The sequence below is a fragment of the Schistocerca nitens genome, chromosome 8 (genome assembly GCF_023898315.1).
Source record: "Schistocerca nitens isolate TAMUIC-IGC-003100 chromosome 8, iqSchNite1.1, whole genome shotgun sequence".
Classification (NCBI taxonomy): Eukaryota; Metazoa; Arthropoda; class Insecta; order Orthoptera; family Acrididae; genus Schistocerca; species Schistocerca nitens.
The window spans coordinates 156,690,626-156,701,987 of record NC_064621.1 but is presented as its reverse complement, the minus strand read 5'-3'; the positions used below and the strand labels follow the sequence as shown (position 1 = coordinate 156,701,987).

Sequence of the window (11,362 nt, the reverse complement as noted above, 5' to 3'; positions counted from 1 at the left end):
CATTTACGCTTCGAGTGGGCTCATGAACTAATTGTTCAAAATAATTTTCTGAGAAAGCATTCTGTACAATTTCGGAAGACGTTTTGTGCCTGCCGCTGGCTTTAAGCGTATAATTTTTCCAGAATATCGAGGGTAGATTAAAGTCACCACCGACTATAACTGTATGAGCGGGGTACTTATTTGAAATGAGACTCAAGTTTTCTTTGAACTGTTCAGCAACTATATCTTCTGAGTCGGGGGGTCGGTAAAACGACCCAATTAATAGTTTAGTCCGATTGTCAGGTATAACCTCTATCCATACTATTTCACACGAACTACACTACTGACCATTAAAATTGCTACACTAAGAAGAAATGCAGATGATAAACGGGTATTCATTGGACAAATATATTATACTAGAATTGACATGTGATTATATTTTCACGCAATTTGGGTGCATAGATCCTGAGAAATCAGTACCCAGAACAACCACCTCTGGCCGTAATAACGGCCTTGATACGCCTGGGCATTGAGTTAAACAGAGCTTGGATGCCGTGTACAGGTACAGCTGCCCATGCAGCTACAACACGATACCACAGTTCATCGAGAGTAGTGACTGGCGTATTGTGACGAGTCAGTTGCTCGGCCAGCATTGACCAGACGTTTTCAATTGGTGAGAGATCTGGAGAATGTGCTGGCCATGGTAGGAGTCGAAAATTTTCTGTATCCAGAAAGGCCCGTACAGGACTTGCAACATGCGGTCGTGCATTATCCTGCTGAAATGTAGGGTTTTGCAGGGATCAAATGAAGGGTAGAGCCACGGGTCGTAACACATCTGAAATGTAACGTCCACTGTTCAAAGTGCCGTCAATGCGTACAAAGGGTGACCGAGACGTGTAACCAATGGCACCCAAACCATCACGCCGGGTGATACGCCAGTATGGTGATGACGAATACACGCTTCCAATGTGCGTTCACGGCGATGACGCCAAACACGGATGCGACCATCATGAGGCTGTAAACAGAACCTGGATTCATTCGAAAAAATGACTTTTTGTCATTCGTGCACCCAGGTTTGTCGTTGAGTACACCATCGCAGGCGCTCCTGTCTGTGATGCAGCGTCAAGGGTAACCGCAGCCGTGGTCTCCGAGCTGATAGTCCATGCTGCTGCAAACGTCGTCGAACTGTTCGTGCAGATGGTTGTTGTCTTGCAAACGTCCCCATCTGTTGACTCAGGGATCGAGACGTGGCTGCACGATCCGTTACAGCCATGCGGAATAGATGCCTGTCATCTCGTTTGCTAGTGGTACGAGGCCGTTGGGATCCATCACGGTGTTCCGTATTACCCTCCTGAATCCACCCGATTCCATATTCTGCTAACAGTCATTGGATCTCGAGCAACGCGAGCAGCAATGTCGCGATACGATAAACCGCAATCGTGATAGGCTACAACCCGCCCTTTATCAAAGTCGGAAACGTGATGGTACGCATTTCTCCTCCTTACACGAGGCATCACAACAACGTTTCACCAGGCAACGTCGGTCAACTGCTGTTTGTATATGAGAAATCGGTTGGAAACTTCCCTCATGTCAGCACTTTGTAGGTGTCGCCACCGGCGCCAACGTTGTGTGAATGCTCTGAAAAGCTAATCATTTGCATATCATAACATCTTCTTCCTGTAGGTTAAATTTCTCGTCTGTAGCACATCATCTTCGTGGTGTGGCATTTTTTATGGCCAGTAGTGTATCTACTTCAATTTCGCTACAAGGCAAACTACTTCTGACAGCAATAAATTCTCCACCACCAACTGTATTTAGTCTATTCTTTCTGAACACTGTTAGATCGTTTGAAAAGATTTCGGCTGAACTTATTTCCGGCTTTAGCCAGCTCTCTGTACCTACAACTATTTGAGCTTCAGTGCTTTGTATTAGGGCTTGGAGCTCTGTTTCTTTCCCAACACAGCATCAATTTACAACTACAATACCGATCGTTTCTACAACTACCCTACTGTGTTTTACCTGCCCACTTTTAAACGGACGTCCCTTCTGTGGTTCCGTGAGACCCTCTAACCAAAAAAACCGCCCAATCCCTTCCACACCGCCCCCGCTACCCGTGTAGGTGTCTCCTGTGTGTAGTGGACTCCTGACCTATTAAGCGGAACCCAGAAACCCACCACCCGATAGCGCAAGTCAAGGAATCTGCAGCCAACATGGTCACAGAACCGCCTGAGCCTCTGATTCAGACCCTCCACTCGGCTCTGCACCAAAGGATCACAGTAGATTCTATCGACGATGCTGCAGATGGTGAGCTCCGCCTTAATCTCACAAGCAAGACTGGTAGTCTTTACCATTTCCGCTAGCCGCCCGAAACCAGACAGAAGCTGCTACGATCCAAAGCGACATACGTCATTGGATCCAACATGAGCCACCACAGCCACCACAGTTGGATGCACCCTGTACTGTTCATGGCATCCGGAAGCACCTTTTCCTCATCCGGAATGACTCCCCCCAGAATGCACACAGAGTGTACACTCGCTTCCTTCCCCTCCTTGGCAGCCATGTTCCTAAGGGACCCCATTAGGTGCCTAACGCTGGAGCTCCCAACTACCAGCAAACCCACCCTCTCTGGATGCCCAGAGCTTGCGGGCCGATAAGCTTCCTCTGGAACAGGGTGGACGACTGCATCCAGCTCAGAGACATCGTCAGCCACAGATAATGCCCGAAACCTGTTCGTCAAACGAACCGGGGAGGCCCTACGATCGGCCCCTCGGAAAGTTTTTCGCTGCCTGGTAGACTTTGGAATGAGCACCCACTTGACCACAGGTGAGGGGGTCACCCTCAGTGTAGGCAGTACCCGGGGCGGCCACGGCAGTGGACCAATCAGAGTACACATGGGACATGCTCGACGTCCCTCGGATCACGGCAGTGGACCAATCAGAGTACACATGGGACATACTCGACGTCCCTCGGATCACCACGCTCGATCCAACACAGTGACGCCCCTTGGCCGCAGCCTCAAGCTGTGTGACGGAAGCCAAAGCAGCCTGGAGCTGTGAGTGAAGGGTCGCTAACTCAGCTCGCATCTGTACACAACAATCACAGTTCCTATCCACTGCTGCAGTTGCTCCTGTTTGAAGCTCGTAAAAATATGTAACAAGCGAATGGTGTACTCGCTGCTGTTCCTGACGGTCTAATAGACACTGAGCTGTTCTAACCAAACAAACAAAAGCCTGTACGATACGAGGGTCGATACAAGCGCCGATAACAACGGCGGTACTGTACGATTTACTCGTCGACACCCTCAGCTATTTATAGTGTGCAGAGGAAAACTTTATGAGAAGAGAACACTGAAACACTGATAATGATTAGTGAAAAGAATACATAGATTTATTGACGAATACTCGACTTTGTAAAAATCGGCTCAGGCAGCAGATCCTGAATTCAACTACTATTCCAGAAGCTATGGGTGGAAAGTAAACAGTTCTTGTCGCACTAGACTATTCACTGGAGACGGGACGGTATGGACTCGCTAGAAGCAGTCGATGATGCGCGAAGTACTCAAGAAGCAGGCAGTCTTCTCGGTAATCAGGCTGACTTGTAACTGCACGCTCTGCTGTGGCGCTGGCGCGTATCACTTCTCTGGCGGCGCCACCGCCACGACTTCTTGGTGCGGACTGCACACCGTCCCTGGAGTGGGTTGTCGACCTGTCGACACCTGTGATGCTGCCTGATGGTGCGCACTGTGCTTATGACACAACAGATACTTATGGTGGCAAGTAAAACAGCTGACAATGTCTTGACGTTTTGATTTAAATGTCTTGGAAGCTGCCAGATACGTCGAAAATTTAGTTCCCTTCTTTTACCTCCGATCTCTACCAGTAAATACTCACTTTCTTGTGCTAGTATAGGAGCATTTTTCATTCTGGTATACGCACACAAATGTCGAAAAATATAGTCTTCTCTCTCTGTCTCTCCTCATACACACGCCACACACACCCCGACACACACACACACACACACACACACACACACACACACACACACACACACAAAACAAAAGACGAACTCTTCTCCCAAGGCGAACTCATCCCCCAGTATCAAAAGGAAACACGAGAAATGGCGAGATGACAGAGAAGCTTCACAACATAAAAAGGTGAAAATATTTAGTGTTAGTGGAAGTTCTGTGTGCACAAATCTACCACTTATATGTAGAAGACTGAAGAATGGCGTAAGTAACAAAAAAAACAATGAGTAACGATGTTAATTTAACACCGGTGCTATGAATGTCACCTGTCCATGAGCCTAGCAAACAAAATTGTAACAAAAGCTATATTGTTACTGTGACCACTGGGGATACTTTAAAATAACGCGAAATGCGTTTGGTCTTAATAAAACTTTCATTACCGTCGCAAAAGACTGTACGAATTTACACAACTTGTATAGGTGCCACTGCGGGAAACAGAGCTCATTAAACAAAGAGAACCACACGAAGTTACAGGCCAATCGAAAAAGCTTAGCACAAAAATAGTTTCGGCTATATCGTAATGAAAGCGAACCGAGTAACGTAAAAAAGCACTTCAGCTGTAGTATTGTGCACGATAAACAGTACGAATTAAAATAAAATATTTATCGCAAAGAAAACTAAATGTAACAATTCCTTCGTAGCAGCAGACATTATTTTGTTTCTCACAGACAGCATACAATTTCTCTCGACACCATCGAAAATATGAGCACTAATAGCACTATAAGGAAATGCAGTTAAAAATGTGCACCAAGGAGTGACGTTACAGCATTACCATGACGTCACTGGGCAAAGCCGACGGTTAGTATCGCAAATTCCTTTTGACCTCAACTGCATTATATGATGGCACTGGATTTTTCAAAAAGGTAACGTTTTAGCATCTATATTAGTGGCAATGTATTGAATAATGTAGGCATTAACTAGTAATGTGACTAACATTCGCGAGTAGGTTACCTTAATTGAGTAAGTTTCTCGAACTGTGACCTTGAGATTTACTGCTTGAGTTACATGAAAGACTCAGTCTGTTCAGTGTAGATTGATTATTCAATTACGGTGGCATTCGTAATATCAAATATCCACGGTGTTCGAGAAAAGTTAATCAAGCAGCTATTCAAATTATATATTTGTCAACAATCAAGGGAACATTCATTATTATCCGGACAGTTGCATGCCTTAACATTAACGTTTTATTTCTTACTGTTCTAAAATTACGTTATGAGCATATGGGTACTAATGAGCACAGTAATTATGCACAGATTCTTATGTTCTGCTGCACAGGAATGCGTACGGAAAATCACGATATAATTCTTTCCATTCCAGTTCAGTCATTGAAATGATAATTTCTGTGTTTTTATGTGATTTACATTCTGTATATATTTTGCGCACATTTGTGTATGTGTCTATTTAAGAGGGGCTGAGTACAATTAGGCTCCCGTGTATGGTAATATTATGTGTTGCCACGACTCACGCTATCAGCTACCATGCTGTATATAGGACCTGTCAGATTCATTTGGAACAGAAGAATACGTCACAAGCGAATATTTCACTCCTTCCCCGTCTCTACGAGTACGTTCACTGAAATTAAAAGCCAAGGCTTCCACTGTACATACACTCCTGGAAATGGAAAAAAGAACACATTGACACCGGTGTGTCAGACCCACCATACTTGCTCCGGACACTGCGAGAGGGCTGTACAAGCAATGATCACACGCACGGCACAGCGGACACACCAGGAACCGCGGTGTTGGCCGTCGAATGGCGCTAGCTGCGCAGCATTTGTGCACCGCCGCCGTCAGTGTCAGCCAGTTTGCCGTGGCATACGGAGCTCCATCGCAGTCTTTAACACTGGTAGCATGCCGCGACAGCGTGGACGTGAACCGTATGTGCAGTTGACGGACTTTGAGCGAGGGCGTATAGTGGGCATGCGTGAGGCTGGGTGGACGTACCGCCGAATTGCTCAACACGTGGGGCGTGAGGTCTCCACAGTACATCGATGTTGTCGCCAGTGGTCGGCGGGAGGTGCACGTGCCCGTCGACCTGGGACCGGACCGTAGCGACGCACGGATGCACGCCAAGACCGTAGGATCCTACGCAGTGCCGTAGGGGACCGCACCGCCACTTCCCAGCAAATTAGGGACACTGTTGCTCCTGGGGTATCGGCGAGGACCATTCGCAACCGTCTCCATGAAGCTGGGCTACGGTCCCGCACACCGTTAGGCCGTCTTCCGCTCACGCCCCAACATCGTGCAGCCCGCCTCCAGTGGTGTCGCGACAGGCGTGAATGGAGGGACGAATGGAGACGTGTCGTCTTCAGCGATGAGAGTCGCTTCTACCTTGGTGCCAATGATGGTCGTATGCGTGTTTGGCGCCGTGCAGGTGAGCGCCACAATCAGGACTGCATACGACCGAGGCACACAGGTCCAACACCCGGCATCATGGTGTGGGGAGCGATTTCCTACACTGGCCGTACACCACTGGTGATCGTCGAGGGGACACTGAATAGTGCACGGTACATCCAAACCGTCATCGAACCCATCGTTCTACCATTCCTAGACCGGCAAGGGAACTTGCTGTTCCAACAGGACAATGCACGTCCGCATGTATCCCGTGCCACCCAACGTGCTCTAGAAGGTGTAAGTCAACTACCCTGGCCAGCAAGATCTCCGGATCTGTCCCCCATTGAGCATGTTTGGGACTGGATGAAGCGTCGTCTCACGCGGTCTGCACGTCCAGCACGAACGCTGGTCCAACTGAGGCGCCAGGTGGAAATGGCATGGTTAGCCGTTCCACAGGACTACATCCAGCATCTCTACGATCGTCTCCATGGGAGAATAGCAGCCTGCATTGCTGCGAAAGGTGGATATACACTGTACTAGTGCCGACATTGTGCATGCTCTGTTGCCTGTGTCTATGTGCCTGTGGTTCTGTCAGTGTGATCATGTGATGTGTCTGACCCCAGGAATGTGTCAATAAAGTTTCCCCTTCCTGGGACAATGAATTCACGGTGTTCTTATTTCAATTTCCAGGAGTGTAGATCGAGGTATGGAATGGAAGACGAATGCGCAAGTGTACAGCCTTTCTCTTGCAGCGTGTGTGTGTGTGTGTGCGCGCGCGCGCGCGCGCGCGCGCGCGCTTGTGTGTGTGTGTGTTACTTTGCGTAAGAGCCTTTGTATTGTTTTTGCAAAAAATTAATAAAAGTTAAATCTAGTGTCTCTCGTCGTCATCGGTGAAACTGCATAACAATTATATCTTATGCGTTTATACTCGTAGTTACACGGCATGCACTTCAGCGAAACTACCTAGACAGTGCAAATAACTCCTCACTTGACATCGATTTGTTGTAGAATCATGGAACATATTTTGTGTTCAGACATAATGACCTTTCTAGACTCTGAGAAACTCATCTGCAGAAACCAGCACGGTTTTAGATAGCAGCGGTCGTGCGAGACACAGCTGGCCCTCTTTGTGCATGATATACAACAGGCTCTAGATACCGACTCCCAGGTTGATGCCATATTTCTCGACTTTCGAAAGGCGTTCGACTCAGTTCCGCACTGTCGCTTGCTACAAAAAGTGCGCGCTTACGGTCTGTCGAATGACATATGCGGTTGGATAGAAAGTTTTCTAACAGACGGAGCAGTATGTCGTCCTGAACGGGGTAACTTCAAGAGAAACAAGAGTAACTTCAGGTGTGCCCCAGGGCAGCGTAATAGGTACTCTGCTTACATAAACGATGTGGTTGATGGTATTGACAGCGGCCTCAGACTGTTTGCCGATAATGCTGTAGTCTACAGGAAAGTAGTATCACACGAAAGTTGTGAACAAATCAATGGGAATTTGCAGAAAATGAATGCGTGGTGTAATGACTGGCAGTTATCTCTCAATATAAGTAAGTGTAACCTACTGCGTATAACAAGGCGAAAATCCCCATTAATGTATGAGTACAAAATAAACGATCAGTCTTTGCAAGCGGTAACATCAGTCAAGTATCTGGGTGTGACTATTCGAAATGATCTCAAATAGAATGATCAGATTACACAAGTAACGGGTTAGGCGAACTCTAGATTGCGGTTTATTGGTAGAATCCTGAAGCGATGCAGTCCTTCAACAAAGGAAATAGGTTACAATACGTTAGTTCGTCCAGTCTTCGAGTATTGTTCGTCTGTTTGGGACCTTTACCAGTTGGGTCTGATTGAAGAGATTGAGAAGGTCCAAAGAAGAGCGGCAAGATTCGTGACTGGTACATTTAGCCATCGTGAGAGCGTTACAAATCTCATAGAAAGTTTGAAGTGGGACACTCTTGCAGATAGACGACGCGCTAAACAGAACGGGCTGCTCACTTAATTCCGAAATCCAATCTTCACCGAGGACGTAGAGCATATATTATTACCGCCGACTTTCAAACCGCGTAATGATCATCATTCAAAGATAAGGGAAATAAGAGCTCATACTGAGGCGTTCAGACAGTCGTTTTTCCCTTGCGCGATCCGCGAGTGGAACAGAGGGGGGGAAATGTGACTTTGGCGCGAATTTTGCCCTCCACCACACACCGCTTGGTGGCTAGCGGTATATATGTAGATGTAGATGTAGAAGATTTATTGCACTGAAATGTAACAGGAAGCAGTATGCCCAGTACGTTCTCTCACTTCCACCCCAAAATAGTTGAACTACGATGGCAGCGAGTCCCGTGGCGGAAGTGCTTTGTTTCGTTTTGTTTTGTTTTAAGGCGCAAAAACAACGAGGGCCATACGCGCCCATGTCAGAACCGTAAAACACGAAGACGAAAAAGGAGTTGAAACCGACTATACGTTAAGCTCAATCGGCGGAAGAAAATACAGCTAAGTACAGGTACTTGGAGAAAGATCCATAAAATAAGCCGTAGAGACAGCGGAGGTCCTGAACTAAAGATTAAATATCCTTCGGATGAAAAGTAAAACGCATTCGACAGCCGATAACTCAGACGGCAAACATAAATGAGAACGTAAGTGGTTAAAAAAAGGACATTCCGCCAGAAAATAGCAAACCGTCAAAGGTTGAGGACAATGAGGTGGGAGACCACAACTTAACAAATGGTGATGGTTGAAAAGACAACGCCCAATATGCAACCTAGCTACAATGATCTCCTCGCGGCGAGAGGGCTGATAGGAAGTCGGCCAAGTCGCTGGGAGAGGCTTAATAGTCTGGAACTTGTCCCCATGAAGGAAGGCCAATGGTGAAGCGAAAGGGACACCACCTGCTGACACACGGCATCACAGAGATTATTGGAGGGAATGGAAGAACTAGCGGGCTTTCCTGGACATATTGCACTAAGGGATGGGTGGTGTACAGCAAACAGAGGCTCTGAAGGGCATTGGGAAGATCGGAGCAAATGACACAATTGAAAAACCTGTGTCGCCGATGTACTCCGTGGCCTGATACAGGGCGAAGAGCTGTGCTGTAAATACTGAGCAGTGTTCTGGCAGCCGATATCGAAATCCATATTTCTTTGCTACATATTTTATGTAGATCAGATGGGACGCACCGTGAAATGCAGTGATTAGAAACAATGGGATGGATAGAAACGAAGCTTCCAAAAAAAGTTCTATGCTGTCATCTTGGAAAAGATACGGGAATACCATTCAAAGATTTGTTTGTCTAGGTTGGTATAAATCCCGTCTAACAGAGAAATTATCAGTTTAAAAGTCGACGCGACTGTCAGTTGATACTTTGTTCACTCTATGACAAACATCGAATGTGGTGCTGAAGCGACTTACTTTGAACTTTATCCGTAAGTACCATTCTAAAGTGTGTTGTTCTAATTTAAGTAAATGGCAATTAAATCTACAATTTAATTTTACTAACCAAAAGTTTAGTTTTAAAGTATAATTTACTACGTTTTTCGGCTAAAAGGAAATGTAGGGTCGTCTTTTTGGAATTTGTGAGGTGAATAGAAACTATAATCGCCAGTGTTTCTTATGAATAATATCAAGAGTTTGATGGAAATGGAGAACCACTTGGCACTCTTCTAATCCAGGAAATTATGCTGTGATTTAAGTATAAAAAGTAAGTATTATCTAGAATGTATGCATGTAAAATTTGTGATTTAGAAATTTCTTTTTACAAAAAAACGAAGTCGATTTCTAACAGATGAGAAGTTATTTATTAGCGAAGGAGACGTTGTTCGAAAGCTCTTCGTTACTTCTAGGGGTAAGAATGGTAGATTTTAAACATGATGTCAGTGATTTAACGTATCAACAAACAAACCAACTTCATCACTTTAATGTTAAGTAAAGTAATTAAAGATATAACAATTCCTATTTTGAAAACAGAATAAAAGACCTCGATTTGCACAATGTTTTTAATTTTTGTATGGAATAAATTTTTTGAACCAGATAAACTTCTTTCTTATTCTCCTAGGTCAGAAACAGATTTGATGTGTCGTTATTCACGGCAAAGACCGATAATAGAAACAAAAATATTAAGATTAACACTGCTGTTTCTATATATACGAAGACAGTAACTTGTTCTCGAAAGAACAGTTACTGTTGATGACCGTGCAACTTTTCCCTGGAATAAATGATGACTAACTGAAAACCTAAGCTGCCGACAGGTGTTGTTGAGATATCTCGATGTGGAGAGTTGAAAATGTGTGCCCCGAACGGGACTCGAACCCGGGGTCTCCTGATTACATGGCAGACGCTCTATCCATCTGAGCCACCGAGGACACAGATGAATAGCGCGACTGCACGGACTTATCCCTTGCACGCTTCCCGTGAGACTCACATTCCCAACTGTCCACAATTCTACATATGTATTGTACCTTATAGACATTTGCCCATTCACTCATTACTCGCGCACGCTTTGGCGATTCCCGCAAGAGTTTGGGCAACCTGTGCGCATTCGCACAGACGAAGGTCAATGGCTGGGTGGCCTTTAACTGTATATACGAAGACAGTAACTTGTTCTCGAAAGAACAGTTACTGTTGATGACCGTGCAGCTTTTCCCTGGAATAAATGATGACTAACTGAAAACCTCAGCTGCCGAGAAGTGTTGTTGATATACCTCGGTGGCTCAGATGGATAGAGCGTCTGCCATATAAGCAGGAGATTCCGGGTTCGAGTCCCGCTCGGGGCACACATTTTCAGCTGTCCACATCGAGGTATATCAACAACACCTGTCGGCAGCTGAGGTTTTCAGTTAGTCATCATTTAAACTGTTAAACCGGATGTTATGCACGAAGAGCCACCGCACTCGCTGCATGCGTTCACAAGCACCTTTATTCTAGAGCCGTACTTCTTTGAAGAGATTATACACAGAGGGACTCTGAAGTGCGCCGTGACGTCTGCGCGATATCGAGACCTTCATGTACAGCATGTGATTCC

General features: G+C 45.9%; 1 non-coding gene across 1 annotated transcript; it reads left to right on the top strand.

Moving 5' to 3' along the window:
* The first annotated feature begins 11,040 nt into the window (after positions 1-11,040).
* Trnai-uau (transfer RNA isoleucine (anticodon UAU)) lies at positions 11,041-11,114 on the top strand. The gene has a single exon. It is a non-coding gene; the product is annotated as a tRNA-Ile (tRNA).
* The last annotated feature ends 248 nt before the right edge of the window (positions 11,115-11,362 follow it).